Source organism: Corvus kubaryi, unplaced genomic scaffold (assembly GCF_017639235.1).
Source record: "Corvus kubaryi isolate FWS band 111438036 unplaced genomic scaffold, C.kubaryi_AGA036_p1.0 37300, whole genome shotgun sequence".
Taxonomy (NCBI): Eukaryota; Metazoa; Chordata; class Aves; order Passeriformes; family Corvidae; genus Corvus; species Corvus kubaryi.
Genome location: NW_024581093.1, coordinates 19,539,934 through 19,554,721, shown reverse-complemented (window position 1 = coordinate 19,554,721; position 14,788 = coordinate 19,539,934). Strand labels below are relative to the sequence as shown.

The following is a 14,788-nucleotide window of genomic DNA, read 5'->3' as shown; positions in this document are numbered from 1 at the left end:
GCTCTGCACAGGTACCGCCTGTGGGCTTGGCCCCACGGAAGGGGTAACTGGGAGCAGCACCACTTCTGTGTCTGCCGTTCTTACCAGCTCTCTAAGAACTACCCAAACCACTTTTTCTGGTTATTTAGCTTGTACGAACACACGTTTGGTTCGACACTGTGCCGGTGTGTGTGCACAGGTCATGAAGCACATGGCAGAGTGTGCATGTGTATATTGTGGTTTAATTTTTCATCATTATAGATGATTGGAGAGTCTAACTGAGACCCGATCTTCCCTTTGTATCCTGTGCCATGAACCTCGGCCAATCGAGGCACTGCAGGATAAGGCAGGGCTGGAGCCTGGCCGTCGGCAGTTTCGCCTAAGTGTCTGAAAGGCCGACATTCATGCATTTTATTCCGCTCCCTACGTGCGTTGTGCCAAAACCAGCTGCAGTTGGCGGTCCCGCACGGGACAGAGCCGCGGCCGCAGCTCCGGAGCCGCAGCGGCGGGGCCGGCAGGGCAGAGGAAGGCGCAGAGCACGGCCCGGGCCGCGCTTGGAGCTCTATTAATGCTGCATTGCGAAGCCGTTCAACGCGCGGCGCCGTGGCTTAGTTGGTTAAAGCGCCTGTCTAGTAAACAGGAGATCCTGGGTTCGAATCCCAGCGGTGCCTGCGCCAGTGGCGTGGCTTTTTCTATCCCGAGCGCTGTTTTACCGCCGCCGCGCGGGGACCGGCCCGGGATGTGGCTGAGGCTCCGCTGCGGCGGGGGGGAAACAAATCCGGTGGGTGCGCGTGTGGGTGCGTACATAAATACATAAATACGTGCATACGAAAATATCTGGCAGTCGCAAACTCAGGCTGTCTCCTATGTGCTTTACGGGGGAGCTTTTTTCCAAACTTAAGAGTATTTACACAAAGTCAGGAAATGCCTCTCACAATTTTTTCTTCTTATTGCCACATCTTCAATAGCCCCTAGGGTAAACAAAGCTATTATTGCCTTTTTTTCTTCCTGCTATAGCTGGAGTGCCTGCTGACTCAGTGTTTGCTGCTGAGGTTTTTTATTGCCCATCAGCACTGAGACCTGCCTTTTACCTCTTACCTGCTACTGTCACTGGCTTTTCCAAGTGAAAGTTGCAATAAGCACTCTGTGCTACCATGTCATTAGTGACACAGCAGAGGGACAAAGGGTTTTCCTAGAAATCTTGAAAAATCAAAGGCCAGACCTTGCTCTGTTAGGCTTGGGAATTAGGTTCAGTGAAAATATTCCAAATTTGTGTTACTTTAAAGAAAGGCAGAATTCATCCCCAAACCTAAAGATAAAAGGCTTAGAATCCATTAATATGACTTCCAGCCTAGCAACCATATCCTCAGGTGCTTTTTTTGCACTCACACAGCAGTGATGGGAGTAAGTGGATTGTCAGCCACATTTGGGGGTCAGGTTTTCAGGATTCAGATCAGCACCCAAATCACAGTTGTCAGTAGCCTCAAATGTAATGTATAAGGCTTAATGTCTAGGACGAATGCTTTGGTTATAATGTTTACCTGCAGGAATATTTCTTTGAGTAGCACTTACTGTAAAAATGCAGGCTAGATACTATTTTATATGTCATACATATAAGTAAACCATAATTACAAACTGTGATATATTTTAAAAAAATCAGAAGTATCTTGGAATTAACCTCCCATAGATTGACATTATCTAAATGAAAACAAGAAGAACTAGACAACTGGAAAATGCAAGTTAAGGAAGATTTGGGAGACGAAGCTGCAGTGTATGCAGCCAGTGAAACAAACTTGTTCTCAGCTCTTGCACAGGAGAGCGATAACTTAGGCATCCTTTACTTTGAATATTTGTACCTGCTGTTACTCTGCTAGTTTCCAGCTAGGTTCTGTTCTTTGGCTTGTAGATGAGAACTACCAATGTTAAGGAGTTCTAGGCATTTGTATCAAAATTGTTAATGCTCTTTTTTGATGCATCAGCAGGAATGGCATGATGACCCAGCCAAGATGGTACCAGAAGGGGCTTGTCACTTTCTGCTTTAACACAAGCACCCTAAAAAAAAGACTGAAAATTTGAACTTGACTCCCTTGAGGGAGATCTTGACAAATTACGGTAATGAGAGAGATGGAGAATCCCCAACCATGGGAAGTTTGACACAGGCAAGTGCTGGATTCTGCACCTGGGAGGGGGCACCCCTGGCTGTGTGGATGGACTTGGAATGAGAGGCTGGAGAGCAGCTGTGGGAAGGGACCTGGGGGTACTGGTCGATGGCCAGTTGGATCTGAGTCAGCAGTGCCCTGGCAGCCAGGAGGGACATCCCTGTCCTGGGGGCATCAGGCCCAGCATCACCAGCCACAGCATAAGAGAGACATTAGGCCATTGGAGAGTGTGCAAAGGAGATTTCTCCCCCAATGGGTGGTCAGGCACTCGAACAGCCTTCCCAGGAAAATGGTCTGTCATAGATCAAGAAGTGTTTCGACAATCCCCTCAGGCACAGGGTGGGATTCTTGGGGTGTCTGTGCAGTGCCAAGAGTTGGAGTCAATGATCTTGATGGGTTCCTTCCAACTCGGCATATTCTATGATTCTATGAAAATGTTTGAGGAAGAAGGGCATGATCAGAATCTGAACTGGTTCATGAACACAGACCTGATTTGTCTGGATTTTGCAAAACTCTGTTTTTATACATTAGGCAGAAATATGGAGCCCCAGCTTCTGTAAAGCCCCACATCCTAAAATCCCCAGATTTCAAGGATGATCTGTATACCTACACAGAAGGTAATCCTATAAGACAATATTGATGCATATTGAGTGAGCTGAGGCATATTTTTTTTGCCTAGATTGAAGGATATCTAAAAACATCATACAGTTGCTAGTTTTGGCTCAACCTTGGACATTTTAAATATATATTTATGAAATCCCTTCATCTGAGCACTGAGCTTTTTCTGACTGCCCAGAGTGTGTGGTTGAAGGGCCTGCTGGGCTGGGCAATTTGCTGTATTTCTTATTAGCTATCAACACTAATAAGAAATGTGACACTCACTTCAGTGTGCCTGTTCTGCTGACAGTAACATCTGAGTGTGTAGTTATTTCCAAGATTTGTTACCAGTCTTTTCCTTGGAGGGGAAAAGTCAACCTAAACAGGTGTAAGTCCATCTGCTTTCTTCATTCACTTTTTCTGATGTTTTACATTACCTTTGTGCAAATTGTGAGTTGGAAGGGTAAGTGCTGCCTAACGAATGGCAAAATTCAATTGTGTCCAAAAAGGTTGGTTTGAGTATCCTGAAATGAAAAATATGGGCAGATTTCAATTTGCAAATGGAAATGGTGTTTATGGTTGTTGAACTCGGTCTTGATTTTGGCTGAGCACTACATCACTCACTTGTTTTCCTTGCCAAAGTAGGCAACTGGACTATTCAGTGAGCCCAGCCAACTTCAGTGAAACTATTCCCTGACAACTTTTTTTTCCTCCCCCAGGATTAAGGCTTCTGGTGTCCTCCTTCTGTTACAGGTAATATTTAGTTCCTAAGATAAGCGTAGAGGGAAAAATCCAAGGAAAATACTCACCAATGGGATTGTGTAAAGTGCTTTAATGCATATGATCAAAAAACCCTCTGTTAAAGCATCAAAATACTACTTATGCCAAAAAGATTCTGTATTATTTATCATTTGAGTTTCTACAAAGTTTTTAAAGGTAGTTTAAAACTGCTAAACAAATCACTAACTCTTAAGCTAAATGTGTATGTTGAGTGTATATGGGGATTTTTTTTTCTTTTGCATTTATATGTGGGAACAGACCAGATGAAGGCTGCTTAAATCTAAAGTAGGATTGTTGTAACAAATTTGTGAATATTGTTTAAATTGCATTAAAGCTTATGTGTGGTGTGCCAGCTAGCAGTCAGTAACAGCTGTCTTTGCACAAATATTTGGTTTTTTATTTTTAATGGGAGCTGAATAAGCTTCCTTCTCTCACTCCTCACCCAAATGCTATGTCATCACATCAATACCCAGTGAGGTAATTGCACTCTCTATATAATTATATTATCAACTGCTCTAAAATACAATATGTTGTGCTTATAGGCCCCCTGGCCCTTATGCTACTGGTATTTGCAAGGTTATATTTGAAAATCCATATATACTCAACTGTGATCTATTTAATTTCCAATGAGCAAGAGCACCTGGTCAGAGTAGCCCTGTGCATCAAGAAACCTGTCCTTGCCCCTCAGCTGCCCTTTGGCTCTGCACACACTGCTCTTAACTTTTCATCTCTTCTGCAATCTGCAAAATTATAATAATACCTACTGCTCTCATAGAGTTGCTGGGAGAGTTAATGAATGTAGTATGAAGCACTCTGAGCTTTCAGATAAAATCAATGTTATTAAAATCATGTTTTTGTTTTTCTCCTCAGTGAGTTCAGGTCATGCTGGGACTAAGCCTTTTCAATAATGCTGGCAGTGTTCACAGATGCATTTAGACTGTTTCTGGGAAAAGGGGCCTGACTAACTTCGTCTCATTGATGAGACAGAAAATCAATTTGCAAATAAAACTTTGAGATTATTAAATAGGGGAGATCATTGGAAATTTAGCATGTAGGACTGTTTTAGCCTTCTTGTTGAAGGTGCTTATTAACCACTAAGATTATTTTATGTTTATCCACAGAAATATATGTAATACATGTTTTTACAGGCCAGTATTTTTCTGACAACATACTTGTCCTATTTTAATCTCTCAAAATATTGCAACATTTTTGGTGCAGGTGTGTGATTATGATATCAATATATGACTGGTATTACCGGAGAAGGGTTAAGTGTTATATGTAGCTTATGATGAGTATTTAACAAACACTTTAGAATCTTTCTAATTGTAATGTTTGTTGATGCCAAATGTAAACCAAATGGCCGCAGTCTGTAAGAAAGTAGGGTGAATGCCGTAATTCTTATGACTGTTCCCATAATGACTGCCTCCTTCAAACGGAAGCTTAAAATGCTCTCCATTATCTATTGTTGGTTCTGGCTCACCAGGGAGGGCCCAGATGACTAAGCTGGCCAATGTGATGCCCATCCACAAGAAGGGATGGAAGGACGGTCTGGGTAACTCCAGGCCTGTCAGCCTGACCTCAGTGCCCAGCAAGATTATGGAACAGATCATCCTGAGTGCCATCACACAGCACCTACAGGATGGCCAGGGAATCAGAGCCAGCCAGCATGGGTTTAGGAAAGGCAAGTCCTGTCTGACTAATCTGATCTTCTTTTATGACCAGGGAACCTACCAAATAGATGAGAGTAAGGCTGTGGATGTGTCTACTGAGACTTCAGCAAAGCCTTTGATACTGGCTCTCACTGCATTCTCCTGGAGAACCTGGCAGCTCATGGCTTGGACAGGTGCATCTTCACTTGGTTAAGAACTGGCTGATGGCCTGGCCAATGGAATGGTGCTGAATGGATTTAATCCAGTTAGCAGCTGGTCACTAGTGGAGTCCTACAGGGCTCAGTATTGGGGGCAGTGCTGTTTAATATCTTTATTGATGATCTGGATGAGGGAATCGAGTGTACCAATGGATGGCACCAAGCTGGGTCAGAGTTCAGATCTGCTGGAGGGCAGGAAGGTTGCAGAGGGACCTGGACAGGCTGGATTAATGGACTGAGACCACTGGCATGAGGTTAAACAGGACCAAGTGCCGGGTCATACACTTTGGCCACAGTAACCTTCTGCAGCTCCCAGGTGTGGAAAGAGTGGCTGGGATGCTCATTGGCAGCGGCTGAACCTGAGCCCAGGTGTGCCCAGGTGGGCAAGAAGGCCAATGGCACCTGGCCTGTATCAGCAGTACTGTAGCCATCAGGACCAGGGCAGTGATTGTCCGTCTGTGCTGGGCAGTGGTGAGGCCACACCTCGAGTGCTGTGTCCATTTCTGGGCCCCTCAATTCCAGAATGACATTGAGGTGCTGGAGTGTGTCCAGAGAAGAGAAAGGAAGTTAATTAAGGGTCCAGAGAATGTCTGATGAGAAGTGGCTGAGAGAACTCAGAGCTGGGGAGCTGGGGAAGGCTCAGTCTTGAGCAAAGGAGGCCCAGGGGGTATTGAACGAGAGCTTCAGTAGATCGATGCCGCGTTTATTCCTCTGGGTCCCTCGTGGACACGCTTAGGCGGCACTCTCCCAGCACCCACGTGTGCACTCGATCTCACCTTCGCAGGTGGTCGCGAACAGCCGCTCACACTCACAGTCTGTGCACGAACCAGAGATAAAGAGGCAAGAGGGGTTCTCTGCATGCAATTCTGAGGCGTTTAATGGTAATGCACCTGAAGGGTGGCAGAGGCAAAAAGAACACGAAACTGAAAGCCCGTGCTGGTTTTATCCTGAAAACTCCCAAAGGCGGGCAGAACATCCAAAACCAATAGTCTGAGGGCTAGGGGGCAGAGGCAAAGTTGAGTGACATAACAGGGGCCAATGGAAGAAGGGATGGGAGGGAGGAGAGGGCCAGAATCTAGACAAAGGGAGAACTTTCTAGCAGTGTTGTAAGGAGAGATCACTCTTAGGGCAACTTGGAGGGGTGTAAAGTGGACTTAGCCACCGCAACAAGGGGGGACCTTGTCACTCTCTACAACTCACTGGAGGTTGTAGTAAGGTGAGGGTTGGTCTCTTCTCACAGACAGCCAGTGACAGGACAAGAGGACACAGTATTAAGCTGTGCCAGGGAGGCGTAGGTTGGACAACAGGAGGAATTTCTTCACAGAAGGGATTCTTAAACATTGGAAGGCATTGCCCAGGGAGGTGGTGGCTCTCTGAAGGTGTTCAAGGACCAACTAGACATGGCACTCAGTGCCCTGGTCTGGTTGACAAGGTGATGTTTGGTCCAAAGTTTGATGCAATGATCTCAGAGGTCTCTTACAACCTAATTGATTCTGTGATTCTTTGGATTTAACACCTGGCAAAGACAGGGAATCCTTTCAAGTTAAGTATGATAAACTACAACCTTTTGTAAAAGGATTTTATGGGAGCTTACATATTACCCTGATCAATCAACGATAGACACAAATCCCTAGAATTGTTAATCATTCTCTGGTTTAGCGGTGGGGGGTTCCGAGCGCAGGGGAGACCGGCCAGAGTCACAATACGAACACCGATACGATTTGAGCATCGTGCTCCCTTTATTGTTTACTTACACTCACTTATATTTACTTTACAAAGCTTCACACCCTATTCCCACTGGACAGCCTCTAAGCAGCGGGGCAGCCGACCAGCGTGTAGCTTTTCCCAAGGCTGTTCAAGGCTGCCTGCTGCCAGGTGTCTTTCTGGCCTATCTGCAGCCTGAGGCCCCTTCAGGGGCTCTTCTGCAGCAGCCCTGGGGTGCCCAGACTGCCCAGACTGTCCTGGGGTATCATATGCCCCTGTTCCACGAGGAATCCCTCTACACTCTTTTTATCCACAGAGCACACAGTATTCTACAGTTTTAGAGCTATAATGAATCTTTGAAATCATATTAAGGTGGAACCAAATAATAATTTAATTGCCAGTAGCAAGAATCCTGTTAAATTATTTGAGCAGGAAGAGCATATCCACCTGAAAGTTTGTGATAAAGTTAATGGTATAAGTTCTTCAGCAGTAATTGTTTGGGTAATCTCCAGATATAACACATAGGTAATTTAACCATGATTTTCTTGAATGGTTCCTAAATTGCACTGTGTTTTCTTAATAACTGTGCATGTTTTCCTTCATTTTCTAGCTTGTGTGGGCAAGGACAAAATACACAAGATACAAATTCATGAAGAAGTCAGGAGGTTCTGGATTCTTCACACATAATCTGTGACCAAAGCCTCATGTCATACAGTGCAGTCTCAAGCTCAGCAAAAAGATTTTCAGCTTAGAAAAGCAGAGTTTTTATAATCAGATATGTTACCTTCATGTATTCAGTAGTTATTTATATAATACCTACCTCTGACTTGCTCTTGCATGGTTTAAATGCAAGACACTCAAAATACATGCCAAAAGAACTTGGTCAGGTGACTCCAGCCTGAACCAGGTATACCAGTGCTCGGGCCAGAATCTGCTTATTGGTTTTCATGTGACATTCTCATGTGCTACGAGTTGGAAGTGAAGTCTTGTCTTGAATAAGTCTAATAAAACATTTTCCATCTGAAATAGAAAAGACCATAGTTCCAACTTTTTATGAAAGCCTTACAAATTAACTTGGGATGTGTGGAGGGCTGGGAGCCCTTTGCACAAGAGCCCTCTGCACTCCCTTGGAGGAGAGAGGCCTGAAGCCAAAAAGACTTTCCCCAGAGATAAGCAACCTTCCTCTGGGTCACGGTGACAAAACGAACCACCCCCAGCGTGCCTTGTTTCTATATGGTAATAGCCTCTCCTCTACCCAGTTGGCTAATTGGTTTCTATCCCCGCCCCCCCCCGCCTTTCCCATAAAAAGCCCCTGTTTCTGCCCCTGAGGAGTGTGTTTTTGTCCCTGGCCTTCCTTTCACAGGGGGTGCTGGACAATAAAAGCTACCTCTGTGGAACAGGCAAACGAGGCTCCTGTTTCTCTGTCCCTGAGTTTGCCTTGGGTGATTTCACAAAGCTGAATCACAAGAGCTGGAATCACTTGTAGCAGGGAAGTTCCTACACTTGCTGAAATCATGTGCTGCCCAGGGAGGCCTGCCATCACCCCTGGAAGAGTTGTTCTATGCGGGACAGTCTCTCTAGGAAGGTTGCAGCATACCGGTGCTGACCAGCGTCGGACCCCTTGCAACAGGGATGAATAAATAAAAGATCTTTTAATGTATGTAATTGGAAGAGAAATTTGTGTTCTAGCAGCTTCTCATGATTTATCCTAATGGTGGCAAATCAATTGAGATGAGAGAGAAGCAAGGAATCTGCCTGCTTGTGTATTCAAAAATAAGATATGTTTCCTCTTGTTGTCTAACAGCAGCTGCATCACTGGAAAATGTGTTCTAATGAGAATATTTATTTTTTCAATAGAAGACTAAACTGCTTCATAGAGCCCTGGATTGAGCCAAATTACTTTTTGTTGGGGTTTTAGGAGTTCTCCTAGTTTTTTTTCTGTTAAAGGAATTTTCCCCCATACTGTTGCTAGGGGAACAAATGGCCAGGTGCTTAAGAAGAACAAAAGACCTGGCTGCTCTTTTTGTTTCACCTGGGGGTGTGGTCAGTCGGTCTCGGAGTTCAGAGAGAGAGAGAAGCTGCTTGTTCTTTGGCCATTTTTTTCTTTCTGCCAGAGCAGCCCCAGGATCCCAAGCCCACCTTCCCTGCCCCGCTGGAGGCCAGGCTGTGGCCGCCCTGTCCCCGCCGTTGCTTCGAGCCTTCACTGTGCTGTAGCCGTGCTCGCCCTGCCTGCCCAGATCTCCGGGGGGTTCCCCGTTTGGATACATCTCGTCTGCCACCCGGGATTTGTTCTTGTCCCTGCCATTCCAGCCTGCCATTCCCGAGGGTCCGGCCGGACACCGGGATCGGCTGCCCAGGGGTTTGTGAAGCCTTTGTTCCATCCCTTCCCGGGATCCCAGGCCCCCAGTGCCGCCTGCTCCCCGAGCTCGCTCCGGAGCGCCCCCTGCAGCCGCGGGGGAACCATCGCACCTGCCCTGCTCACCGGGAGCCGCCAGCGCCCCTGCCGGCTGCGAGCGGAACTGCACCCGAGGGGAAAGGGCCCGGCAGCCGAGAAGGCTGGCACTGGGTTTGTGATTGTTTGCTGTTACTGCCAGAGTTATTGTTGTTTGTTTGACTGGTTATACACATATAGATATATAACAGTAAAGAACTGTTATTCCTATTTCCCACATCTTTGCCTAAAAGCCCCCTTGATTTCAAAATTATAATAACTCGGAGGGAAGGGGGTTGCATCTGCCATTCCAAGGGAGGCTTCTGCCTTCCTTAGCAGACACCTGTCTTTCAAACCAAGACACTTTTAAAAGCCCAGAAATTAAATTTTGAAAGGTGTCAACTTAGATTCTAGCTTTGTTTTCACCTGCTGCTGCTGCAGGTTTTCTCTTTTGGTGTTTAACTGACATACTGTGTGAACACTTAATAAATAAGTTGCACATAAGGTGGTGGAAAAAAATGATATATTGCTATACGTTGACTTAATCACAGCCTGTGCAGTACTTCTAAGGATTTGAAGAGTAATAAATTTACGTTATCCTGGTAGGTATATTTTTTATAAGCTTTTACCCTAGACAGTTGCCAGAATGTGATCTGTATCTGTTACTGATTAATAGCTGAATTAGGAGCACAAAACTAACCTGTTCTTGAGAATCAGCTGCTGGGATTCTATCAAGATGCTACGGAAGAATAGCATGTGAAATAATATATTAGCAGCTTAGTATTTATATAAAAATATGAAGTGGTGAAATAGAAAGTCAATCTCTTGCAATTTAAAGAATTCTGAAAGTGCCAGAATTGCTCCAGAAGATCTTTAACTCCTGTGCTGTTGTGATTAATAATTTTCTTAGGCGTTTCAGAGCCAGCTTGCTCTGTGAAATTGTATCCAGAACTTACCACAGTAACAGTTAAATATTACTTAACATAAGAAAATATCTAGATTCAAATTGAATCAGATTGACAGTGTATCTGGCCCAGCATTCTCTCTAATAAACATGGCCAACAGCACATATCTTGGGCAGAACATAAGCACAGGGGAAACAGGCAGCAGTATTTTGCCAGAATACCGTACCAGCCTCTGGTGATTCCCAGCTTAGGGTCTTGAACTTTCGAATACAGACCTGATCAAATCTAATTTTTCATTCCTCCATGTTTGTGAATAGGAAAAAGTGAAGTGACTCATGCAGGCAGATTTGCTTATTGGAGATATCTTTTATCAAAGTGGCAGTTGCCTAAAAAAGGGAAATATTAGAGGCTGCCAAATGTTTAGTGGCTGTTTATTGCAGCACTGACTATAGGCTTAGGGCAAGATATCTCCAGTTTGCCTGGGAGCTGGCATTACTGCCTGCACATTATTCACAAAGATTTGGGTGAAAACATTTGATAAAAACATCAAGAGAAGCCACATTGCCTGTTAACCCCAGTTTGTAGGACTGCTTTTTTGTCTTTCCTGACATGCTCTGCTGTGATGTGTCATTCTTCAACAGGCATGTTCAGCTACATGGTGTCATGGCTGCATAATGTGATGTATGTATCGTGAAAGGATTTGCCACAGTGTCAGCTCTGAATTTTGGGGGAGAGGGAGGGGGAGAACTGTTTGGGATACTGCAGTCTGCATATTGGAAAACAAAGACATTTCCCAGTTATTCCTTTGCTGCTTGTAGAAAATATTGATATGGATGGTTTAATTTGTAAGTAATTTGCAGAACTTACACCTATTGCTTGTAGGCTTGTTTTAAAGTTTTCATTGCCTGTTCTTACAAAGTAAGCAATGACATCAGAGTGTCTTATTGTGAAGAAAGTGACTTGCCTCCATCACCCAGCAGAGAAGTCCCTGATGCATGTCGCTATTGATATTTACAGCCTAGATGTTTACAGAGATAAAACTGGCCTGTGAACTTGGAGATAGATATGGTAGATATCCCATACTGTCACTTAAAAGACAGAAAATGCAACAGAGATCAGGAGGAGAGAGCAAGAGGACACTGAGGAATTTAGATTCTTCCTGTTTACGGCCTGTGCTGCTCCATTCTCCAGGAAGCCCAGCTCATAAGTACACCAGATCAAAAGAAAGAGTTTTTGAAAGTTTGACTGTATTTTGGTTCATAATGAAACACAAGTTTGTTCAAGCAGGGAGCGTAGCTGGCTAGTAAATTGCAAGTTGTGTGCCTTCTGGCAGCAAAATAGAATATTTTTCATCCAAAAGGCTGAAATCCATAGCCACAAAACATGGGGTTCTGTAGGACTGATGGGAGAAGTGAGGCAGTTTTGGAGGTGTTCTTTGAAAAATGTTTTTTCATTAGCTGTGCTTGGCTCATATACAGAATTTTGCCTTTGTGCAGGTGTTTTCACTTCTTATATTTTAAGTGTCTAATTGCCTGTCTTGGCAATTTGTGTTTGTATTTTTTTAGATGGTGAAGCCATCACAATTCAGTTTATTTTCAGTTTACCCTTCTTTTTCCAGTTTACTTTTTTTTCCAACAGGGAAGTACTCTGTAAAGATTCGAATAACAAGCAGGCTCCTATACATCCAGATGAAGTCCAGTGTACACAACTCATATGGCGTAAGTTTCTACGGAGTGCACCACTGTCATATGCCAAGTCATTGGCAATGATGGCACAGACAGAAAGAGAACAAACAGTGGATAATTTGGTTGCCCACCTCCAGCAAGATGAAGAAAGTTTCTCTTCTCCTATGGGCCTGCATCTCAGCTGTGAAAAGACTGTCCAAGTATGTCCAGCAGTTTAGAGAAGTGTCCCATGCCCTGCCAGTGCAGACCAGTCCCTGGTAAATGCTCCCCTGTGCTAGAGAGAGGGGACACACCATGATGTTACCTGTGGTTTTACCTGCATGATCACAGAGAGGATGTGGGGAAGTGGGATGGAAACCCTGCCTCTGCCCTGGGAGCACAGGTATGTGAGTGGAGAGGAGGAACAACCACCACAGGAAATTCTTCAAGGATAAAAGCAGCTCCAGTTTCCAGTGGGCAAGTCCTCAGACAGAAGGGCTGATGTTACTTCTGATTAATTGGCACTGAAGCACAGCTCCTTCTGGCACCCCAACTGCCAGTGCTGGGCTGGATGTTCAGAGAAGTCCCTTCCACACATCCTGGCCCAGATGCCATGTGGAGTAATCTCACACAGCGAGCTTGAATAGGAAACCCCAATTGCCCAGGGATCTTGAAAGTTACCACGAACTGGCCTGAAGCTGAAAATTTCAGATTATCATCATAAGAGGAAGAGAGGGGACGTGCTGAGGAGGCCCCACCACATCATCAGCTACCAGAAAAGGAAAAGCGATGCCCTCTCTTCACTGCTGTATCATAGAGATACACTAAAAATGGAAAGCTGCTGTATGGAGTCCTACGTGATGAGTCGCAAAAGCTCTTGAGGGACAAGGTGGATCAAGTCCGGTTGCAGAGCTGAAAGCCTCCAGATGGCCTGGATACCACTGAAACAGAGAAATGGCCAACACTACCTCTACACTGACTCGTGGGTGGTGGCAAATGCCCTGTGGGGGTGGCTGGACTGATGGGAAAAGATCAATTGGCAGCACAGAGGGAAACCCATCAGGGCTGCTGAATTGTGCCAAGACATCACTGCCTGGGTAGAGAATGTGGCTGTCAAAGTCCTTCATGGAGGGCTGCCAAAGGACATCAGCAACAGACAGGTGGATTGGGCTGCCCAGATTAAAGTGTTTCAGGTGGATCTGGACTGGCAACACAAGGCTGAGTTACTTCTGGCTTGATGAGCCCATGACACCTCGGGTCATCAGGGAAGAGATGCAACCTCCAGATGGGTTTGTGATTGAGGGCTGGACTTAACCATGGACACCATGTCCCAGGTTATCCATGACTGTGAAACATGCACTGCCATCAAGCAGGGCCAAAGGGGTAAAGCCTCTGTGGTGTGGGGGACGATGGTGGAAATATAAATAAGGGGAGGCCTGGCAAATCGATGACACCATGCTCCTACCAAGCCTGCCAAGGCAAGCACTGTGTGCTGACAGTGGTGGAAACAACCACGGGATGGCTGGAGATTAATCCTTTGCCTCATGCTGCTGCTTGCGGCACAATCCTGGGCCTTGAAAAACAAGTCCTGCAGTGACATGGCACCCCAGGAAGAATTGAGTCAGACAGTAGGACTCACTTCTGAAATAGACTCATGGACACCTTGGCCACAGAGCACGGGACTGAGTGGGGGTTTCATATTCCCTGTCACGGACCAAGCTCTGGGAAAGTTGAACGGTGCAATGGACTGTTAAAAACCACACTGAAAGCAAGAGGTGGTGGGACCTTTAGACATCAGGATCTACATTTACTGAAGGCCACCTGGTTAGTTTTCACTAGAGGCTCTGCCAATGGAGCTGGCTCTGGTCAGCCAAAAGCTCCACGCACCGTAGCAGGGGATAAAGTCCCTGTGGTGCATATGAGAAATGTGTTAGGGAAGGCAGTGTGGATTTATCCTGCCTCAGGCAAAGGCAAACCCATGGGTGGGATTGCTTTTGCTCAAGGACCTGGGCGCTCTTGGTGGGTGATGCAGAGGGATGGGGAAATATGATGTGCACCTCAAGGGGATTTGATTTTGGGGTGAGAACAGTTTGTAATGTTGAATTGTATAATACTGGTTGCTGAATGACACCGTCACTGTGTGCCATTACTACCATGGACAGTGAGTATGGATTGCACCACATACCAGTCATGTGTTGCAGTGCAGGGCTGGATGATAAAGTGCCACGATGTTCCCAAAAGCATCTCCAGGAGGAAGCCACTCGGCAAGGCCACCACACTTGCACAGATGTACACACACACACACACACAGATAGCTCCAGGAATGGATCAACGGTAAAGAGCCAAGGAAGGGTCTTTGTATGGGGTTCCATGGGAGAGCTTTAACGCAGCCACACACATGAAGGGGTCAAGAGACGAAGGGAAAGAACACGAGGGTCCAGGTTTATATGTGGGAGCAGAGGGAGCATCAGAGACCAATGATCTGAGGGCAAGGGGCAGTACACAGGCGGGAGTAGAGAATGGGAGCCAATGGGGGGAGCTCTGAAGGAATGGCGATGGGGCAAGGGCCCATGGGGGAACAGAGAGTGGAGAACTTTCTAGGGCAGGGACATGAAAGGTAACAAGGGGGTGGGAAGGCCAACAGGCCAACCAGGGAAGCAGAACTGGGGTACATTAACATAACTGAACAATGCATCTTGGGG

The 14,788-nt window shown here is 45.7% G+C and overlaps 1 non-coding gene across 1 annotated transcript; it reads left to right on the top strand.

Annotated features, from left to right (window-relative positions):
• The first annotated feature begins 576 nt into the window (after nucleotides 1-576).
• On the top strand, nucleotides 577-650 carry TRNAT-AGU. Its single transcript has one exon. It is a non-coding gene; the product is annotated as a tRNA-Thr (tRNA).
• Nucleotides 651-14,788: the final 14,138 nt, after the last annotated feature.